We start from the raw sequence: 20,511 nt of genomic DNA, 5'->3' as shown, positions 1-20,511 counted from the left end.
ATAGCCTTGAGAAGATTGTTGTTGTTGAAAATTTTAAAATGCCCAGGCTGGAAACTTTGTCTTGCCCTCATACATGGTCCTTGTTCTTGATTATTTCTATAAGAAAAATTAGGATGATTCTTCCACCCAGTTGTATGTGTTTGAAAATGGATTGTTCTGTCTCTGATTAAAACCCATGATAGCATCACATTGCTCTAGCTAATTTATTTGTGCAGAAATAGCTCTCAAAGGAAATGAGTCTTGAGAATGATCAGAACTTCCACATGTTTCACAACAACATACTATGACATTTACCGTGTTAGAGTTTGTTCCCATATTTTCTATCTTCTTAGTAAGAGCATCCAACTTTGCAGTCATTAAGGTAACTGCATCTACATCAAACTTTCCTGATGCTTTTGTTGGGTTTGTAAAAGAATAGCCTCCACTTCTCTCTGTTGCCCATTGATGATGATTCTGTGCTACACTTTCAATTATATCTTCAGCCTCATCTAAACTTTTATTCATGAGTGTCCCTCCAACTGTTGAATCAAGAGACACCTTAGTATGATAATTGATGTCATTATAAAATGTGTGCAACACCAACCATTTCTCCAATCCATGATGTGGGCATTGTCTGAGCATACTATTGTATCTATCCCATGCTTCAAATAGAGATTCCAAGTCTGATTGTTTAAAGCTTGTAATAAGGTTTCTCATATGAGCAATCTTACTCGAAAGATAGAACTTGTCTTAGAATTATTGCTCATATTGTTCCCAAGTGGTAATGCTATTAGGAGGTAAAGAATTCAGCCATTATTTAGCTCTATCTCATAAAGAAAACCCAAACAATAATAGTCTCACTGCTTCTAAAGGAACATCATTCATTTTCATGGTACCACAGATTTTATAAAAGACTTCCAAATGTTGATTAAGATCTTCATGCGGTCCACCTCCAAATTGATTTTGTTGAACCATAGAGATTATTGTAGGCTTGATCTCAAAATTATTAGCTTCAACAGAGGGTCTTATAATGCTTGAACCAAACCCTATGGCATAAGGTGTTGCATAATGCTTAAGTGGTTTATTAACCATATTTGAATGTTCTTGTTCTTCTTGATGTCTTTGAGAGGTTCTCCTTCTATGAAAGGTTCTATCAATCTCAGGATCAAGAGGAAGTAAATCACCTGCAAAGTTAGATCTTCGCATACAAGAACAAGATTAAAGAATTTGATTCAAAGAAAAGAATAACGAATGCAAAGAAATAATGCAAGAAAGAATTTCATAATAGAATTAGAAAACTAGTTGCGAGTTAGATGTAAGAAAAGAAAAGAATCGAAAAGAAAAGTTTAGTCTAACTCAAATGATAATCTCTAATGTTATAGATTCAGTCCTCAGCAATGACACCAAAAACTTGTTACGCACCGTAAGTGTACGGTTATGTCGTCAGTAATAAAAAGATATCGAATCCACAGGGAATGGTTATAACCACTAAAGATATCTCAAAGTGAATTAGCTAATCAATCAAACAAAAGATTATATGATCTAAGAAACAACTAAAGAATAGAAGTAAAAAGGGTTAAATGCAGGAACTTAGTTTTGTGAGGGTTCTAGGAGTTTTGGTTTCTTTGTGATATTCATCAATGTACTACCAATCCTTATCCTCAATTGTAATGTATTTGTAAGAAGTCGCCGGTTATTTCCTGCAGAGAAACATCGGTCAAGGACTCTCATCTAAACCTTAAGCAATCAAATAGTTATAATCCCTATGAAGTTCGTTAGCAGGGTAGCCCTGTCACGACGCCCCTCGGGTATACAACATAGAAACACTTCACTAATCAAGTCACATTAAGATATAGAATTTAGCACATCAATCCATCTTACTTCTTTGTAGGTTCTTACTTCACCCCTCAAGGTGATCCTCTAAATGTCCGTTAGCAGGGCAACCCTGACACGATGCCCCTTGGGTATACAATTTAGAGAATTCCTCTACAAGATTCCACAAGAAATACAAACAACCAATCAAGAATGGTAATTAGGTACAAAATACAACAATCCATGCATGATTGAATTGATACAAAACATAACAACATCATTGAATCAAGAAGATGGCAAATCCTTGAATATTACATCAATTTATATCACAAATACTCCCTCCATCCTAGAACAATAAGATTTACTCCATAGAATACAAGAAAAGAATCAAAGACGAGAAGATCGTAAACATTCCGATCTCAATCAAGAAGATAGAATGGAAATGCTTATCTAAAGACGACGAGTGATCTTCGGAACCAATCCATGCTATCGGAGTCGAATCTTGGACGGAAATGCCTCTTGATCGCTGGAAACCACGCCTAAGATGTGGAAGGAAGCCTCAAGAATTGCTCTCCCCCAAAGGGAGAACCTCCCCTTTTCAAAGAGGAAGAAGCCCTTTATATAGAAGAGGGTATTTGGGTGCCACACGACCCATGACACGGCCGTGTGAATCCACACGGCCTTGCCAATTTCCTTCTCGGCCAAGGTCACACGGTCGTGTGACTCTCACAAGCCGTACCAAGCTTTGTCCTGGCTGGCTTGCACGGCCATGCAGATCCAGACGACCTAGCTAGTGTTCATCTCTGGAAATGTCACACGGTCGTGTGGTACACACGACCATGTCATTCTTTGGCTCTGGAAAGGATGCACGGTCGTGTAACCCTACACGCCCGTGTACTGGTTGGCTCAAAAGGTGGCACGACCGTGTGGCTCTCACATGGCCATGTCATTCTCCTTTCTGCTGATGCTACATAACCCTGTTGTCCCCACACGGCCAAGGCTATTTTCCTTTGGAATGGCTGTGTGGCAGTCATAGCAAGTGTCGTTTCCCTTCGTTTGATTGTAGAATTGGCTACAAGCATCAATTCTTCTCTAAATTCGACTTCTGAAAGCAGAAAATACACAAGAGTAGATCTCCGAACAAAGAAAAGTAATTATACTAAGAGTAAAGCAAGGATCATGAAAGTGCATAGAAAAAGCATGTATAAAATATAAGATTGTGCGTCAAAACATGCTAAACAAGTGTATAAAGTCTACACACATCAATCAATTACGTTGAATGGATGATCGGAGAATTTAAGCCCCATAGTCGATCGATCGCTTTAAACAGACGACCAAAGACTTTAAACTCTACATATGAAGCTCAATTTTTAACTTCAAACAGTCAAATTATGACTTTAAAGCATATTAATTCCAGATATTAGTAAAGATATAAATATCTGGTCTATTTATTTCGCTCGACATCATGGATTTGATCGATTTATTATTCAGTACAGGGATTCATCAATGGAATGTTCATAAATATCCGATCTATTTATTTTGCTCGGTATCATAAATATTATTCAGTCCGGGAATTCATTATACATAATTCATATATATCTGGTCTATTTATTTCTCTCGGCATCACAGATCCGATCAATTTATTATTCAGTCTGGGAATTCATTATAAATGTACTCATATATATCCAGTCTATTTATTTCCCTCAAAACCATATGTCCGACTAGTTTATTATTCAGTTCGGGAATTTATTATACATTACTTATATATATCTGGTTTGTTTATTTCAGTTAGAACCATATGTCCAACCAATTTATTATTCAATCTGGGAATTCATTATACATTGCTCATATATATCCGATCCATTTATCTCGCTCAGCATTACATGTTCGTTCGATTCATTGTTTAGTTCAGGAATTTTTACTCATATATATTTGGCCTATTCATTTCACCCAGCATCATATGTTCGATCAAAGTTATTATTCTATTTGGAAACTCATTATAAGCTGTTTCTTCCGACATTATGTGACTATCTGATTTATCATTTAGGCTAGAACTCCTTATGTTTATGCAACATAATATTCAATTAGAGAATTCATTATGAAGAGCCAAGTCATTTTGTTTGATATTATTCCTTCAACTAGTATATGAGGCAAACATGCATATATTGGATGTTCTGAAGATAAGGAAGGGTACATAAAGGGAACAAGTTCTATCTAACACTATTTTGTGCACAGATTAGTAGTTAATTTCAAGTTTCCTTTCATAAATAGCTAAGATTACACAATAGGAAACATAAATACATTAGTCAAATTTGCTTAAGATATCTTTTGGAAAGCCCCTCAAGGAGTTGGTCTTGATCTATAAATGATAGAGGAGTTGCTTTTGATAGTGGTGGGAGAGAGTTAGAGAGAAGCGCCCAGTAAACCAGATGACATGGGCTGACTTCGAGAAAGAATTCTTTGAGGAGTTCTTTCACATGCGGGTCACAAACCGCCACTACGACGAGTTCACGGAGTTTCGTCAGGGCAACCTATCAGTTGAGGAAGCCGTGAAGAAATTCAATAGATTGGCTCGTCTATGCCCTGAACTAGTCAGCACAGAAAAAGAACGAGTCCGGTTGATGCTCAAGATGCTGAGGCCGGAAATAGCAATGAACGTGGCTGGCGGCGTTCATAGGCCGCAAACCACCGAAGAACTAGTCAGCAGTGCTTTGACCACCGAGCACTACTAGAACAATATCAAGCAGTAGAAGCAAGTCCCCTCAGAGTCCAAGGGGCAAGGAGGCTCAGGTACTCAGAAACAACAGGGCCACAGCTCTAACTGGAAAGGGAACTCCAGCAACAAGCGCAAACCAGGGAGTTACCCAAAATGAGGGCCAGCTAGCAAACATCCTAGTTATCCCAAATGTGCTACTTGTGGGAAATTTCACCCAGGAGTTTGTCGCAAGGGCACACGAGGATGCTTTGAATGTGGACAGGAAGGGCATATGGCTAAGCAGTGCCCAAACAAGATTAGTCTTCCTCAACCCCAGCCGATTCAGTATGGAGGCCAGCCACCTCAGTAACGTCAGATGCAGGCCACTTTAGATGGTCCACACATCAGCCAGGGCAGACTAGAAGGCCCTCCAGCTACGACCAATGTGAGGATCTATGCACTCACCAGAGAGGACGTAGCGAATGCCTCGACAGTTGTTACAGGTCAGATCAGTATTTTACAGCAAAGTACAACTGTCTTATTCGATACTGGGGCAACCCATTCTTATATATCCAGGGCATTTGCAAAGAAATTAGTGATACCCCCAGAGGTACTCAGTAGTCAGTTTCTGACGACATTACCTTCAGGAGAAATTATGGCATCCACGCACTGGCTCAGGGCAGTGCCAGTCATTATAGCAGACAGAGAACTCTTTTGTGATCTGATAGTGTTAGATATGACTGATTATGAAGTCATCTTTGGAATGGACTTCCTGATTAGATACGGTGCCTCTATAGAGTGCCGTAAACAGAAAGTCGTATTTCAACCTGAAGCAGAAGCACAGTTCGAGTTCATCGGAGAACCCAAGAGAAAGGCCAAGAAGTTTCTCTCAGCTATGAAGGCATAGAGATTAATGGATTCAGGATGTACAGGATTTTTAGCGCATGTAGTCAATGTCAGTCAGGACAAGGACCAACAGCTAGCAGAGGTCCGAGTCGTATGTGACTACCCAGTAGTCTTCCCTGAAGAGTTACCAGGCCTAGCACCAGACAGGGAGATTGAATTTGAGATAGAACTTATTCCCGGTATGAATCCTATCTCCAAAGCGCCTTACCGCATGGCTCCAGCGGAACTGAAGGAACTTCATGAGCAACTACAGGAGCTACTTGACAAAGGCTTCATACGCCCTAGTCACACACCACGGGGAGCACCTGTATTGCTCGTGAAGAAGAAGGACGGGAGCATGCGCCTGTGTATAGATTACCGAGCACTGAATCAAGTCACAATCAAGAACAGGTATCCTCTTCCCAGAATAGATGACCTGTTCGACCAGCTAAAAGGAGCAGCAGTGTTCTCTAAAATAGATCTCAGATCAGGTTATCATCAGGTGAAAGTTAAAGAAGGGGATATACCCAAGACAGCATTCAGGACTAGATACAGACATTACGAGTTCGTAGTCATGCCCTTTGGCGTGACAAATGCTCCAGCTACTTTCATGGACCTCATGAACAGAGTATTCAGGGACTACCTAGATAGATTTGTTATTGTATTTATCGATGACATTCTTATCTATTCAGGAACTCAGGAAGAACATGCAGAGCACCTGAAAATAGTATTGCAAACTCTTCAGCAGAACCAGCTGTACGCCAAGTTCACGAAATATGAATTTTGGTTAGATCAGGTGTCCTTCCTGGGTCACATCATCTCAAAGGATGGTATCATGGTAGATCCCAGTAAAATAGAAGCGGTGAGTAACTGGAAAAGACCCAAGAACGCTAGTGAGATCAGAAGCTTTCTGGGATTAGCAGGTTATTACAGAAAATTCGTAAAGGACTTCTCCAGGATAGCCTCCCCACTGACAGCTCTCACCAGGAAGAACAGAAAATTTTAGTGGATAGAGGACTGCGAGAACAGCTTTAGCAAGCTAAAAAGGAGATTGACCAGTGCACCTATTCTAGCTCTACCAGAGAACACAGACCGCTTTGATATTTATAGTGATGCCTCTAAACTGGGACTAGGAGCAGTGCTGATGCAAGATGGCAAGGTAATCGCCTATGCCTCCAGACAACTCAAGGATTATGAGAGGAATTACCCTACTCATGACCTTGAGCTTGCAGCAGTGGTGTTCGCTCTCAAGATTTGGAGACATTACTTGTATGGAGCTCAGTGCAGAGTGTATACAGATCATCAGAGTCTGAAGTACTTCTTCACTCAGAAGGATCTGAATATGCGACAGTGCAGATGGCTAGAGCTGGTCAAGGACTACGATATAGACATCCTCTACCACCCAGGGAAAGCCAATAAGGTGGCAGACGCACTTAGCAGAAAGTCCAGTGCTACCTTACTATCCCTAGCAGCCATGTCACCACCCCTACAGAAAGAGATCACAGATTTCGATCTCGAACTCATAGTCGGGCAGCTCTCTACTATGACATTAGAGTCTACCTTGCTTGGGGACATTCAGACAGCTCAGGAACAGGATCCTGAAATTCAAAAAATCAAGCAAGGGATAGCAGAATCAGAAAGTGGAGAATTTAGAGTGTCCGCTAGCGAGGTGTTGTACTTTGGTGATAGATTATGTGTCCCAGCTCAGGAGGAACTACGAAGAAAGATTTTAGATGAGGCTCACAAGACTCCCTATGCGATGAATCCTGGCTCCACCAAAATGTACAAGGACTTGAAGAAACGTTTTTGGTGGCCTGGGATGAAGAGAGACATCACTCGATATGTCAGTACCTGCCTAACCTGCCAGAGGGTTAAGGCAGAACATCAGAGACCAGGAGGAGTTTTGCAGCCCATTCAAATTCCAGAATGGAAGTGGGAAGATATTTCTATGGATTTCATAGTGGGACTACCCAGAACCACGAATGGTTTTGATACCATTTGGGTAATAGTTGATAGGTTAACTAAATCAGCCCACTTCTTAGCTATCAGGATATCCTACTCCATGGAACAGGTAGCACAGTTGTATCTCAAGGAGATCGTTAGACTACATGGAGTCCCATGAACCATTATTTCAGACAAGGACAGTAGGTTCACATCACACTTCTGGGAGTGTGTACAGTCAGCGTTAGGCACTAAGTTAAAATTTAGCACAACCTTCCATCCTCAGACAGATGGTCAGACGGAGCCGGTAAATTAGGTACTCGAAGATATGCTCCGAGCATGTGCCCTAGATTTCAGAGGAAGTTGGTGTAAATATCTGAGTTTAGCAGAATTTGCATACAACAACAGCTATCAGGCCACTATCGGTATGACACCTTACGAGGCTCTCTATGGGCGGAGGTGTAGATCTCCAATCTGCTGGTATGAGAGTGGTGAACAGAAAGAACTAGAACTTCAGACAGATCTAGTAGCAGATACCACAACAGCTATATAGCAGATCCGCCAGAGGATAGAAACAACTCAGAGCCGCTAGAAAAGCTATGCTGATACACGACGCGGACCCCTAGAATTTTCAGTTGGGGATTTAGTGTTCCTCAGAGTAGCTCCCATGAAGGGAGTAATGCGTTTTGGGAAGAAGGGCAAACTAAGTCCCAGATATGTGGGACCATACCTTATCAGCAGAAGAGTTGGCAAGGTAGCATATGAGCTAGAGCTACCCAGGAAATGTCAGCTGTTCATAATGTATTTCATGTCTCTATGCTGAAGAAGCATATCCCAGATGCCACCCAGGTGATTGAGCCCCAGTCAGTACCAGTCCGCGAAGACCTCAACTATGATAGTCGGCCTATTCAGATAATAGACCGAGCAGTTAAGAAATTGCAGAATAAGGAGGTACCATTAGTAAAAGTTATTTGGCACAGTCACATAGCAGAAGAGGCAACATGGGAGACAGAAGTCAGTATGAGACAGAAGTACCCAAAGTTATTCTAAGTTCGAGGACAAACTTTTTATAAGGTATGGGGAATTGTAACGCCCGAAAATTCTCAAAATTTATTTTAGGAATATTCTATGATTTTTATGGAATTTTAGAATATTTTTATGGAATTTTTTAGAATAGCGGAAGTAGCAAAAATAAATAGAAAACGAAAATAGCTTATGCGGGAATTGAACCCGAGACCTAGACCTGACCACGGTTCGGAACCGACGGTTCGACGGTTCGGAACCGCCGGTTCGACGGTTCCAGGCAGGTCGACCCTTAACCTTAACCGCCCAAGACGGTTACGGTTCACGGTTCAGAACCGCCGGTTCACGGTTCGGTTCACGGTTCGTCACGGTTCGTCACGGTTCAAGATTAATATGTTAATAAAAATTAAAAATTAAAAATTAAACATTAAACATTAAAAATTAGAAATTAAAATTTATTAAAAAAAGGGCTTGCACTTATTTAAGTTGCCTACGTATCCCTTTAGGGGAATCAAAGCCCACGTAGTTCTTTTACATTTTTATCCTTTTACATTTTCATTCACTTCCATTTCCTGTTCCTGTCGTATTTGTTCCTTCAGTATCAAAATCTTCAACTTCGTCATCTGAAAGTTGCATTCCTTGGATTCTTTTCTCCGCTCTGGTCCAATCGTCCAGTAATGCTTGGGCTTCCAATGAGTCAGGAGACAAAGTTGATCGTCGTTCATCTAATATGTTGCCGCCGGCACTGAACGTCTGCTCCACAGCAACAGTTGACACTGGACAAGCTAAAATTTCTTTTGCGATCACGGAGAGAACGGGAAAGCTTTGAGCCTTCTATGACCACCACTTTAAGATATCGAAGTTTTCGCTATCTGCTTCATTAAAATCAAAAGAAGTCGTAAAATAATTCTCAAGTTCCTGTGTGGAACTTGAGGATCCCCGTGGACGTTTTGTCCGTTCTTTTAATAAGAGTTGTGCTTTTGTAAGTTTTAAATTACTACTAGTAGTTTGTTGAATTTCAGAAATATTAATTTGTGTTCCATATTTTGCATAATATTGATTATAAATATCATATAAATAAATTCTAACATTATATATAATATTAAATGGATCGGGGAAGAAGAATCTTTAATTGGAATTAAAGCATCATAAGATAAAGTTAACATTTCTTGTAAAACTTCTAATTTAAATCTAGGATCTAAAGCAAATGCAATTAAATAAATTTCAGGAATTAAATAAAATATTTGTCCCATTTAGTTTTCATAGCTAAGATGCAAGGAGATAAAGATTCATTATTAATATGTTCATTTAAAACTAATACTATATTAGAAAAATTTTCTAAAACTAATTGAGCAGTGGGATAATAAACACCGGAAAGTTGTTCGGTTGCATCATTAAATACTTTTAAAATTTCACAAATACTACTACAAATATTCCATTGTTGTGAAAATAAATATATATTAGCATTAGTGTTTTGTGCAAAAATGAACATAATAATTCTTTATATTGAAATGAATCTTGTAATAATTGGTATGTTGAATTCCAACGTGTTGGTACATCACGTGAAATTTTTAGGTCTCATTCCATTAATTTTACAAAACCTACCCCATTGTTTCATTATAGATGGATGAGACCATAAATAAGAAATTGCAATTCTAATTGGTTTAATATAACTTTCTAAAATTTTTAAACCATCTTGAACACATAAATTTAAAACATGGCATACACAACGAATATGAAAAAAATAAACCTCCAATAATAGGTTGACAAACAAATTTTAGATCATCTATACAAGCGGTATTAGAACTAGCATTATCTAATGATATTGAAAATATTTTATGAGTTAAACCATATTCTTCTAAAATTAAACATAATAATTGTGCGATATTATCAGCATTATGTGATTCATCAAAAACTCTATAAGCTAATAATCTTTTTTGGAGGTTCCAAGTGTTATCGATCCAATGGCAAGTCACACCCATATACGAATGTGTTTGCCAATGATCACTCCAAATATCGGAACATAAAGAAACTTTATTATATAATTTACTAAATTCATCAATTAAATTCTTTTTTCCTTGTTTTACTAATTTTTTAATTGTACGAGTAAGTGTAGTCCTAGGAACACGTTTAGCACATGGATTAAGAGATTCTTTACAAAAATCTTCAAATGTGCATTTAGATCCAAAACTAAAAGAAAGATGTTCTACGGAAACAAATTTAGCTAATGATTCTCTTAATTTATTATCCGAATATAAAAATAATCCGGAATCGGTACTACCGCTAATTGAAGAAAATCTTGATAATTGTGTTTCAGAACGGTCGAGTCCATATTCCGTCGGGTGCTTCGTTTCTACATGTCGTTTCAACGACCCATAGCCGCCACCAGCTTGGAATTTGTAGGAAGCATTGCAGTGCTTACATTTTGCACGCATTTCTCCCGACGGAAGAGTGACCTTCTCAAAATGTTTAGTAAAAATAGAAGACTTTAGAGGAGGAAGTTCCCGAACCTTAGAAGTAATTGCATCGGTACTTCCTTGTGTTTCGGGTGTCAGATTCGGAAGATGCTCGATCTCATCATCGGTGGATTGAATGTTGGGGTCCTCCTCCCGCGGATTCATTATTGCGAGCTCGAGATGATGCACCTCCGCGGCCTCCTTCCATTGTAATTGAAAACGAAAGCGTGTAGAGATTAGAGAATACGAAAATGAGATTAAGAGTAGAGAAGATGTGTGTGAAAAATGATGAAATAAGCTCTCTATTTATAGAGTTTTGATAGTAACGGACACTAAATCATAGCCATTGATCAAAAAACGGTCAAATGATCCTAACCGTTGAAAAAAAATACCTAAAAAACCCTCCCAACGGCTATGAACCGCCGGTTAACCGGCGGTTCAAGCCGTTTAAAAAAAAAAAAAAAAAAATTCTGCGGCTGAACCGCCGGTTCAACCCGCCGGTTAACCGGCGGTTCGCCGGTTTTACATCCAATGAACCGGAACCGGCCCGGCAACTTGCCGGGCCGGTTCCGGTTCGACCCGGCGAACCGGGTCAACGGGCAACCGGCCCGTTGACCCGGTTACGGGCCCGGGCCGGGTCCGGGCCAGACCCGGCCCGGGGTTGGGTCTACCGAGACCTATGGGTCCTATGACTTATGGTGAACCTTAGTAACCAAGTGAACCCAGTAGGGCCATGCTGAAAGGAAAGGGAAACAATTAAATTTATATTCAAGTTGGGCCGAGATTACCACTTAATATAAATAGGGAGGAATTAAGTGAAGAGTTATTTCCTTTAACGTAACTTTTCTCCTCCTCACCCTAGTTTCCGCCGACCCCTCTCCCTTCTCCTCTCCTTCTCTCGGCGCACCAAGCCAAGGGTTCTAGGAGCACCTCTCGGCAACACAAAGGATACGAGGATGCTCCTCTTTGCGAGAAGAACGCATAGACGTGAGAAGATCGTCAAGAAGATCATCTCCACCGGAAAATCTAGCGATTAGAATCGTAAGAAACTACGAACAGGAGGTAAGAAACCCCTCACCTGCAGTATAAGTAGCTTTCATGTGAATTCCATGTTTTAGTTAGTAGTATATAGCTTTTCGGCACAAAGGATGCGAATTAGCGCAAACCAAGTGTTCGATTAAATTACTAGCACAGTTAAAATGCAACTTAGGCATTTTAATAGCTTAGTTAAATGCAATAGAAGCATTTCACAGCTCATATAGTCATGCTACAGCTTTTACAGGACTAGATGTCCAATGGGTGGGCTCCCACAGTCGCCTCTAGGTTTAGATAACCTAGTTCTGGGTTTAGACAACCTAGTAAAAGCAAGACAAGAATTTCTTAGCTTATGTTCAGTATTTTACTTTCTCAGTGGCAGTGTACTGGATTAGATATCCATTTGGTTGGGCTCCCACAGTCGTCCCTAGGTTCAGATAACCTAGTAACCCTACTAAATTCGGGACTTGCAAACCCGGGTCTAGTTAGGGATGCGCGCAAAGCACGTACAGATGCCGGGCCCATCAGCAACATGATTAGTATTTTCATCTATTATATATGTAGTTTTAAACTCTCACAAAATAGTAGGTGAAATCAGTATAGCTTTAGCATTTGCTAGGATTAGCTCAGTTCATGCTTCAGTTAAGCTCACTCTTATGATTACGTATGATAGCTCTATGTTCAGCTTTTGTTGCACATGCTTTAGATGATAGTATGCCATGACTAGCTTTTGGTTCCCATGTATTGTATGATAGCATGCCATGTTTTAGTTTAATCAGTACACATTTCAAATAGCATGTTTTAAAATCATGAATTGCATCGTATGCATGTTTTAGTGAGGTAGATGGTTTCTTACTAAGCGAAAGCTTACAGATACTTTTTCCTTATACTGCAGATAAAGGTAAAGGAAAGATGGACTAGCGGAGGCTGGAGGGCAATGTGATGAAGATGTGTGTGGATGGAACTTGGAATAAAGATCTTAGGAAATCTCAGCAAGCTTGTTTTAGGCACTAAAACCTTTTTGCATTTTATTATTTTGCACCTTAGTATGTTAATTGCTATGAATTAGTTAATCATGCACCCAATCATGCTTAGAACACTATTTGTGTAATGTTAGAATGTTTTGCATTTAGTTCAGAACTGTTATAAGAAATTTTGACACGAACAAGTGCTGAAATCAGAGCTTAGCTGCAAAAATCAGAAACCCCAATCGATCGGTGGATCGATTGGGGGTCCTCAATCGATCAATGGATCGATTGGCAGCTTGTTCCGCGAACAGACTGCGTCTGGATCGATCAGCCGATCGATCCAGCCTAGTTTCATCGCGAACAGAGAGCTCCGGAATCGATTACTGGATCGATTGGTTAGCCTGGATCGATCAGCCGATCGATCCAGAATATTGCCCGAGCACAGTAGCGTGCTGGATCGATCACTGGATCGATCCAACCCAAGTTCCGCATATAGTAGCATGATGAATCGATCACTAGATCGATTCGACCATTCCAATCGATCTGTGGATCGATTGGGAGGTCTGATAACAGCTGGAAAATGTTTATTTCAGTTCCTTGACCATAGGGGATGTAGTATATGCTAGGTATACTTTAGATTACGCCCCTTAGCACATATAGAAGAAAGAAATGATAATAGTTAAGCAAAATTTTAATTAGTACAGCTTCCGCACCTAGATTTAGTAATGGTCATGGAATAGTTTAGCACAGCATAATGTGATGGTCCGACCTTACAGCCTAGCCAGTAGAAGGCGGGTCGTCACAAGTCGGTGGTGGTTGCTCCCATATCCAAGAAGGCCAAGTGCCTCGCCATGTAGCACTGAAAGCTAATTTTGGAAACTAATATTTAATTGAATTTATAACCTAGGTGATTTGGATCAAACGTGTTAAGTTCCGCAGGAGATCCAAATCTAAACCTAAAAGAACATATAAGTTAAACTTGGAATCAAACGTGTTAAGTTCCGCAGGAGATACAAGTTTAACTTAAAAGAACACATGGTAGCTAGGAAAGGTTCAGATCACGTACAAAATTTTTTGTACAGTGGAGCCCTTGGGTTTTCCGAGTAGCAACCAACACGTGGTACTTTTGAAGCACCAGAGGCGCAATGGAATAAGAAGCGAGATGAATGTGATGTCTCGACCCGATGGCGGTGGCTAAAGGTGGCAGCAGCTGGGGTTGGAGCAGACGGAGGACAGTGATGAAAATGCCATAATAGTTGGAAAATTAATTTCCAAATTTAATACTGTGTGTGTGCGCATGTGTTATATGCTAGCATAAGTTAAAATTCCTCATTTTAAATAACTAAGTGGGAGAGGGATTTTAATAAATTCCACGGTCTCTATTACTGGTTTGTAAGTGATGAAACAAGCTTGCGTGTTGGCTCTGAGTGCCTCCCTCCACAACGGATGGGTTTGTTGCGGATCACTAGATCAAACTTCCTTTATGGATGGTTATAGGAAATTATTTAGGAGCGTGTGATCTTCTCCAACTGAAGGGACATAATCCTATTTAATGGACTAAGTATCAAGTAATTGTATACACTTAGACGCATTCAATAGTATCCTCCCCAATGGAGTCACTGCTATTGTTTTGCGGGACCAAAGCAATACCAATTATTAATTTGTCATAAAGTTAGGTAAAACACCCCTCTTACAAATATTTGAATTTGTATACACGTCCACACTAACGTGGCATACAAAATTCACGATGTTTGAGGTAATTTTATTTGTCATAAAGTTAGGTTAACAATATAAAATGGGTAATACCTCCTCTTACAAACAATTGAATTTGAATACATTCACACTAACGTGGCACACAAAATTCATGGTGTTTGAGGTAATTCAAGGTTGACAAGATAATTAATGGGTAAAACCCTCCTCTTATGAATGTTGAATTTGTATACGTCCACACTAACGTGGCACGCATAATTCCTGGTGTTTGAGGTGTTGGTGAATTTAAATAATATTGTTTGAGGAATCAATGTTATTCTAAATTCAAAGTTTTGACCAAATATTTGATCAAAGACAAGACCACCTATTAATTGTATTCGTCATAAAGTAAGGTTGACGAGATAATAAACTTAATGGATAAAATCTCCTCTCTAATTTTGTATACATCCACACTATCGTGGCAAACAAAATTCATGAGGATTTTAAGGAGTTGGTCTTGACCAAATATTTTTGTGATTCTTAGGATTCAAATGTTAGTCAATCCCCTAGTTGTTATACTATAGAAAAGACTTAGTAGTCTCAATTATAATGATTGGAAATAGGACTTGGACATTAAGGTAGAATGTCTTCTTAGAACTGAGAACAATATAGGTGTATTTAATTCATTAGTTGTTGAAACATGTTTAGCGGTGTTATCTACCAGTACCTGGAGTGTAGATACAGATGCCACTAATCATGTCTGTAATTCATTGTAGGGTTCCAGGAAACCCAACAACTATATGAAAAGGAAAACACCGTCTACATGGGCACTACTGCAAAAGTAGCAGCTGTTATAGTGGGAGATGTTTATCCTCTGATAGGAATAAAATATGGATTTTCAGAAATTATCTTTACGTACTAAGTTTAGAAAGAACCTGATTTCGGTTTCTAAACTATTAAAGAATAGATATTTTATCTATTTTGATAACAAACTTGTTATTAAGAAAAATAGGGAGGTTATCTGTTCTGATAGTTGGTTGACAATTTATAATCCAATAACTCCCACGATGCAATAAATGGAAATTAATAACACATTTTCTAACTTTAATAAGAGAAAGTAACCTTCGAAAATGAACCAATCATATTTTTGGCATCTAAGGCAAGGTTATATTAACTTTAGTAGGATTCAAAGGATAATAACCAATGAACTCTTGGGTTCATTGGTAGTGGAAATCTTTCCAACCTGCGAGTCTTACTTGGACAGAAAAATAACCAAGAAGCTTTTAAGTCTAAGGGGTATGGAGCCAAAGATATGTTAGAATTGGTTCATGTTAGCTAGAGCCCTAGAGCCAATCATTTGATGATTGTATTTTGGACTTATTGTATCATATTTTATATAAATAAAGGCATTTGGTTTTTGGTTATTATACTTACTTGTATTGGTGCCAAATAAACTAAGTATAATAACGTCCTTGAGTAGACGGCTCTCACCTATATCAATCGGTTAGTTGAACCGATAGTGAGATGATATAGGGAACACTACTCTTAATCATTCCTAGTCGAGTATTAATATTCAGGGACAATGTTAATGAAATAAGACTAGCATGTAGGTCAACTCGATAACTTGATCTCACAAGTCATGGATATAGAGATATCAAGTTGACACATGGGTATGCATTGGAGAATGTATACTGAATGACCTGCCATGAGAAAGTATCATCGATCGTTATATGAGTGTCATATACTTTCTCATGTGGCTATTAGTATGACTACTAGTCCTTAGACCTGAAGTCACCATGGATCCCTACATAAGGAGTTATGTACTTTGGTTTCGTCAAACGTCACCCGTAACTGGGTGGACTATAAAGGAGATTACTGGGTATGTAACGAATTATGCAGAGGGATGTGAGTGATGTAGATGGGATCTATCCTTCCTATATGACGGGAGCGACATCGATATTCCTGATAGAGTGAGACCACGAAGTGCATGGCCATGCCCAAATGAGTCAATATAGGATATTGAGCTCATTTGATTGAGTGAGTCTACTTGGAGTTCAAGATTTAGATTGATTAGAGGATGACACAGTCTATGCCTCACATTGATCAATCTAGATGTCCAGGATAGAAGGACACTTGTCATATTTTGTGAGGAGTCACAATTAGTAGTCACAAGGTGATGTTGGATCTCAACATTCTTGTAACTTGGGTAGTAATGATGTGTTGCTAGATACCGCTCATTCTTATGCTCCTAAATGGGTTTAGGGGCATTGCCAACGTTACAAGAACCTATAGGGTCACACACTAAGGGCAATTAGATGGAGATTAGGTTCATTAGATGAACCTAAATGATTACGTTCATATGATGAACCAAATTGGATTAAGAGTAATCCAAAGTAGGCTAATTGAGTTGGACTCAATTTGGTTCATGTGTTAAGTGGGTCTAATTTGGACTTAGACTCATTTAATTAATTTAATTCAATGAATAGAGATTCATTAAATTAAAATTGACTTGAACCAATGGTTAGATTAGATCAACCAAGGGAGAGAAGTGGTCAATTTTGACTTGACTTAAGTAGGAAGATGAAGAGTCAAGTTTTGACTTGACTTTGACTTGACCAATGCCACATCATCAAGGCTTCTTCATTTGGTCAAGTTTTACTTGACCAAATGCCACCTCATGGAGGAGATCAAGAGACTTGACTCTTGATATTCCATGGGGGTTACATGCCTTGAAGTGGCCGGCCACTTTTAGGTGGAATGAAAAATTGATTTTTCATTCAAGTGGTTGTAACTCCATCTTCTTCTTCCTCTTGAGTTTTCTTCTTGCTCTCCCTCTCCTCCCTACTGATCTCTAAGGTTGCTAGCACATCCTTAGAGATTTTTCTCCATCTCTTGCTTGTGTGGATACATATAGAGAAGTGTCTACTTTGACACTTTCGAGATCCGGCGAACCGAGGACAAGCGGGATTGCGAAGGGCTTCGCATCAAGGGTATATTCTTTCTTCATGTAGATCTAGGAGTAGATCTAAGTTGTAAACTCAGACTCATAAATTTTGTTCTATACTCTTCGCACGGATCCGTCGGCTAGGGTGATTCGGAGTTTCCACGACGCGAAAACGCGGTTTTCGCGGCCCGAAAAACACAACAGTGGTATCAGAGCCACGTGCGAAGCAAGTACGAGTTTAGATTTCTATTTTTATGAAAAATATAGATCTGTAAACTTTCTATAAATTCATGTTTTTATAGTTTTAATGGGTATTTTTCTCGTAGAAGCGAAGCACAAGTGTTTAGACACTTGTAGGCTTCGACTACCGAGAAGAATTTTCTGAAATGGCAATGTTTCGCCCCAAAATATTTTGGGACAGTGGGCTTAGGCGCTGTTAGATCGCAAAGGAACCCTCCCGATGGTTAGATTGCGGGTAAGGGCGCTGCCCCTGGCCCCGCAAGGGGATTCATTCCGCGATTGCGCCCGAAAACACTAAACGGGACCGCCGGGAAAAATTTACTCATAAAATTGTAAAAATTATAAAAATTACAGAAAATTATGAAAAATATATAATTTAGAATTATATATTAATTTTGTGATAGTCATGGCCCAAAAAGACCCAATAAGATTGGAATTGTGTTGTAATTCATATTACGGCCTGCGCGCCGTTATTTGTGATGTGTGTGCTGTATTTATTTTTATTTTTATTTTCACGACCTGCGCGTCGTGACTTTCTCTTATATTCTGGTTGTAAATTAGATTTAGACTCAAATGTAACTTGAGTTTCAGAATTGTAATGTAAATTTTGAAGCGATGGAAGGTCCACACAAGACGGAGTTACGAGGAGGGCACGAGCTACACGAGGTGGTCAACGGAAGAAGCTTGAGAAGATGTTGACCTTAGGTTAACCATCCGATCTTCTCATTGGCTTGAGAAGATCGTAGTAGGGCCATGACTAAATCACAAATTAATTTAATTAATTGCTTTTGTATGTATGTGATGTATGCTAGTTAATTAAGTAATTAATTAGTGCTTAACGATTAGATTAGATCTAAGTCGTGCACATGATGCACCCTTCGATTAGGTTAGATCTATCGAGTATATGATACGCATCATCGTTTAGATTAGATCTAAATTATGACAACTCGTAATGCCTATCATGCCGTAATACCTACCACTACCTCGATCGCATGTAGTTGTTGAATCTACCAAAGCAGAGCAACACATACTATCTTGGTAGGGTACGGAGGGACAATCTTGTTCCCGCCTATCAACGCATGGGTGAGTACAACTCAATTAGATTGAGTATTTCTAGTTAACTCGGTTGGATCGAGTATAACTATAGGCATTCTTCCAACGGTTGGAAAGTTAGGTCAAAATCACATATATATTAACTCTCGGGCGTATTAGCCAAAGCTAACTCGAGTTTTAATATAAATGCGGATTTTGATTCTATAAACAAGAGTTGCATAGAGATGTAATTGGTAATCGTTACCTACCGATCATACTAAGTCTTGGGCGTATTAGCCAAAGCTAACTCAAGGGTTAGTATGATGTGGATCTTGTCCCACATGAATTATAGAATTTAGTGGGAGCATCATTTAGTTAAAGGCCTAATTAAATGATTAAGAATATGATATTTATTTCTTCTTTTATTTCTATTGTAGATTACCATGATGTCGAATACGAACACCTTCTCCCTGCGATCTGTCCTCGAGAAGGACAAGCTCAACGGAGCAAACTTCCTGGACTGGTACAGGAACTTGAGAATAGTTCTCACCCAAGAACGTAAACTGTACGTTCTGCCACTGCCCCGCGAGCTGACCGAGATGCTTTCAAGAAGTATCAAGATGACGCATTAGATGTGTCTTGTCTAATGCTCGCGACCATGAACTCTGAGCTTCAGAAGCAACACGAGTTAATGGGCGCTTACGATATGGTTGAACATCTTCGTCAACTGTATCAAGGTCAAGCGAGGCATGAGAGATTTGATATCTCAAGGGCACTGTTTCAGTGCAAGATGTCAGACGGGGCTCCAATAGGCCCATATATACTCAAAATGATTGGGTACATAGAGAACCTACAAAGGTTGGGGTTCCCTCTTGGCCAAGAGCTGGCTACTGACCTAATCTTGCAATCCTTGCCGGATAACTATAGTCAATTCGTTCTAAACTACAATATGAACGAGATTGACAAGCCACTGCTCGAGCTGCTTAGCATGTTAAGAACTGCTGAGCTAAACCTTAAGAAGGCTAAGCCCAACACTGTTCTGATGGTTCAGAAACATAAGGGCAAGGGCAAGCCCAAAGGCAAGGGAAAGTCCCAAGTCAAGGGCAAAGGCAAGACACTGAAGCCTAAAGGAGGGGTCGCCAAGGATGCTACCTGCTTCAACTGCGGTCAGACAGGGCACTGGAAGAGGAACTGCAAGGTATACTTGGAGGATCTTAAGAAGAAGCGAAGTGAGACTTCCACTTCAGGTATATATGTTATAGAAGTCAATCTATCTATTTCTACATCATGGGTATTATATACTGGATGTGCTTCTCACATTTGTACTGATGTGCAGGTGCTGAGAAATAGCAGGGCATTGACAAAGGGCGAGGTGGACCTACGAGTAGGCAATGGAGCACGGGTTGTTGCTGTTGCTGTTGTAACAACCAACCCTTCTTACTACTACTACTCTCTAAGGATGACCGTTACTTAACTACTAACTCTACTTAACCGGTATGATTAAATATCACATGGAAACCCTACCGAAAAATTTCGGCAGAGTCTCCCCTGTACCGGTGACCAAATCTATAATACAAACATAGTATACGCAACCACAGATGGCTGGAACATATTTTTCCACAACCACGCAGTAATAAAAATCACAATAAAAACAAAGAAACTACTCTAGCAATAGCAATGACTACCGCACTCCACAAATAATGAAAGAGACTAGCTAGACATGCGGAAATAAACTCAACTACAATCCCAAATTTAATATAACATTAACAGAGAACTAAAAGAAAGTCTTGACAATTTTGCCAGCTACTTCTG

The 20,511-nt window shown here is 39.5% G+C and overlaps 1 non-coding gene across 1 annotated transcript; it reads left to right on the top strand.

The window, feature by feature from the left end:
* The first annotated feature begins 592 nt into the window (after positions 1-592).
* LOC121973934 lies at positions 593-699 on the top strand. Its single transcript, XR_006109838.1, has one exon. It is a non-coding gene; the product is annotated as a small nucleolar RNA R71 (small nucleolar RNA).
* Positions 700-20,511: the final 19,812 nt, after the last annotated feature.

The sequence above is a fragment of the Zingiber officinale genome, chromosome 4A (genome assembly GCF_018446385.1).
Source record: "Zingiber officinale cultivar Zhangliang chromosome 4A, Zo_v1.1, whole genome shotgun sequence".
NCBI lineage: Eukaryota > Viridiplantae > Streptophyta > Magnoliopsida > Zingiberales > Zingiberaceae > Zingiber > Zingiber officinale.
The sequence above is the reverse complement of the archived record's forward strand: the minus strand, read 5'-3'. Positions and strand labels throughout refer to the sequence as shown.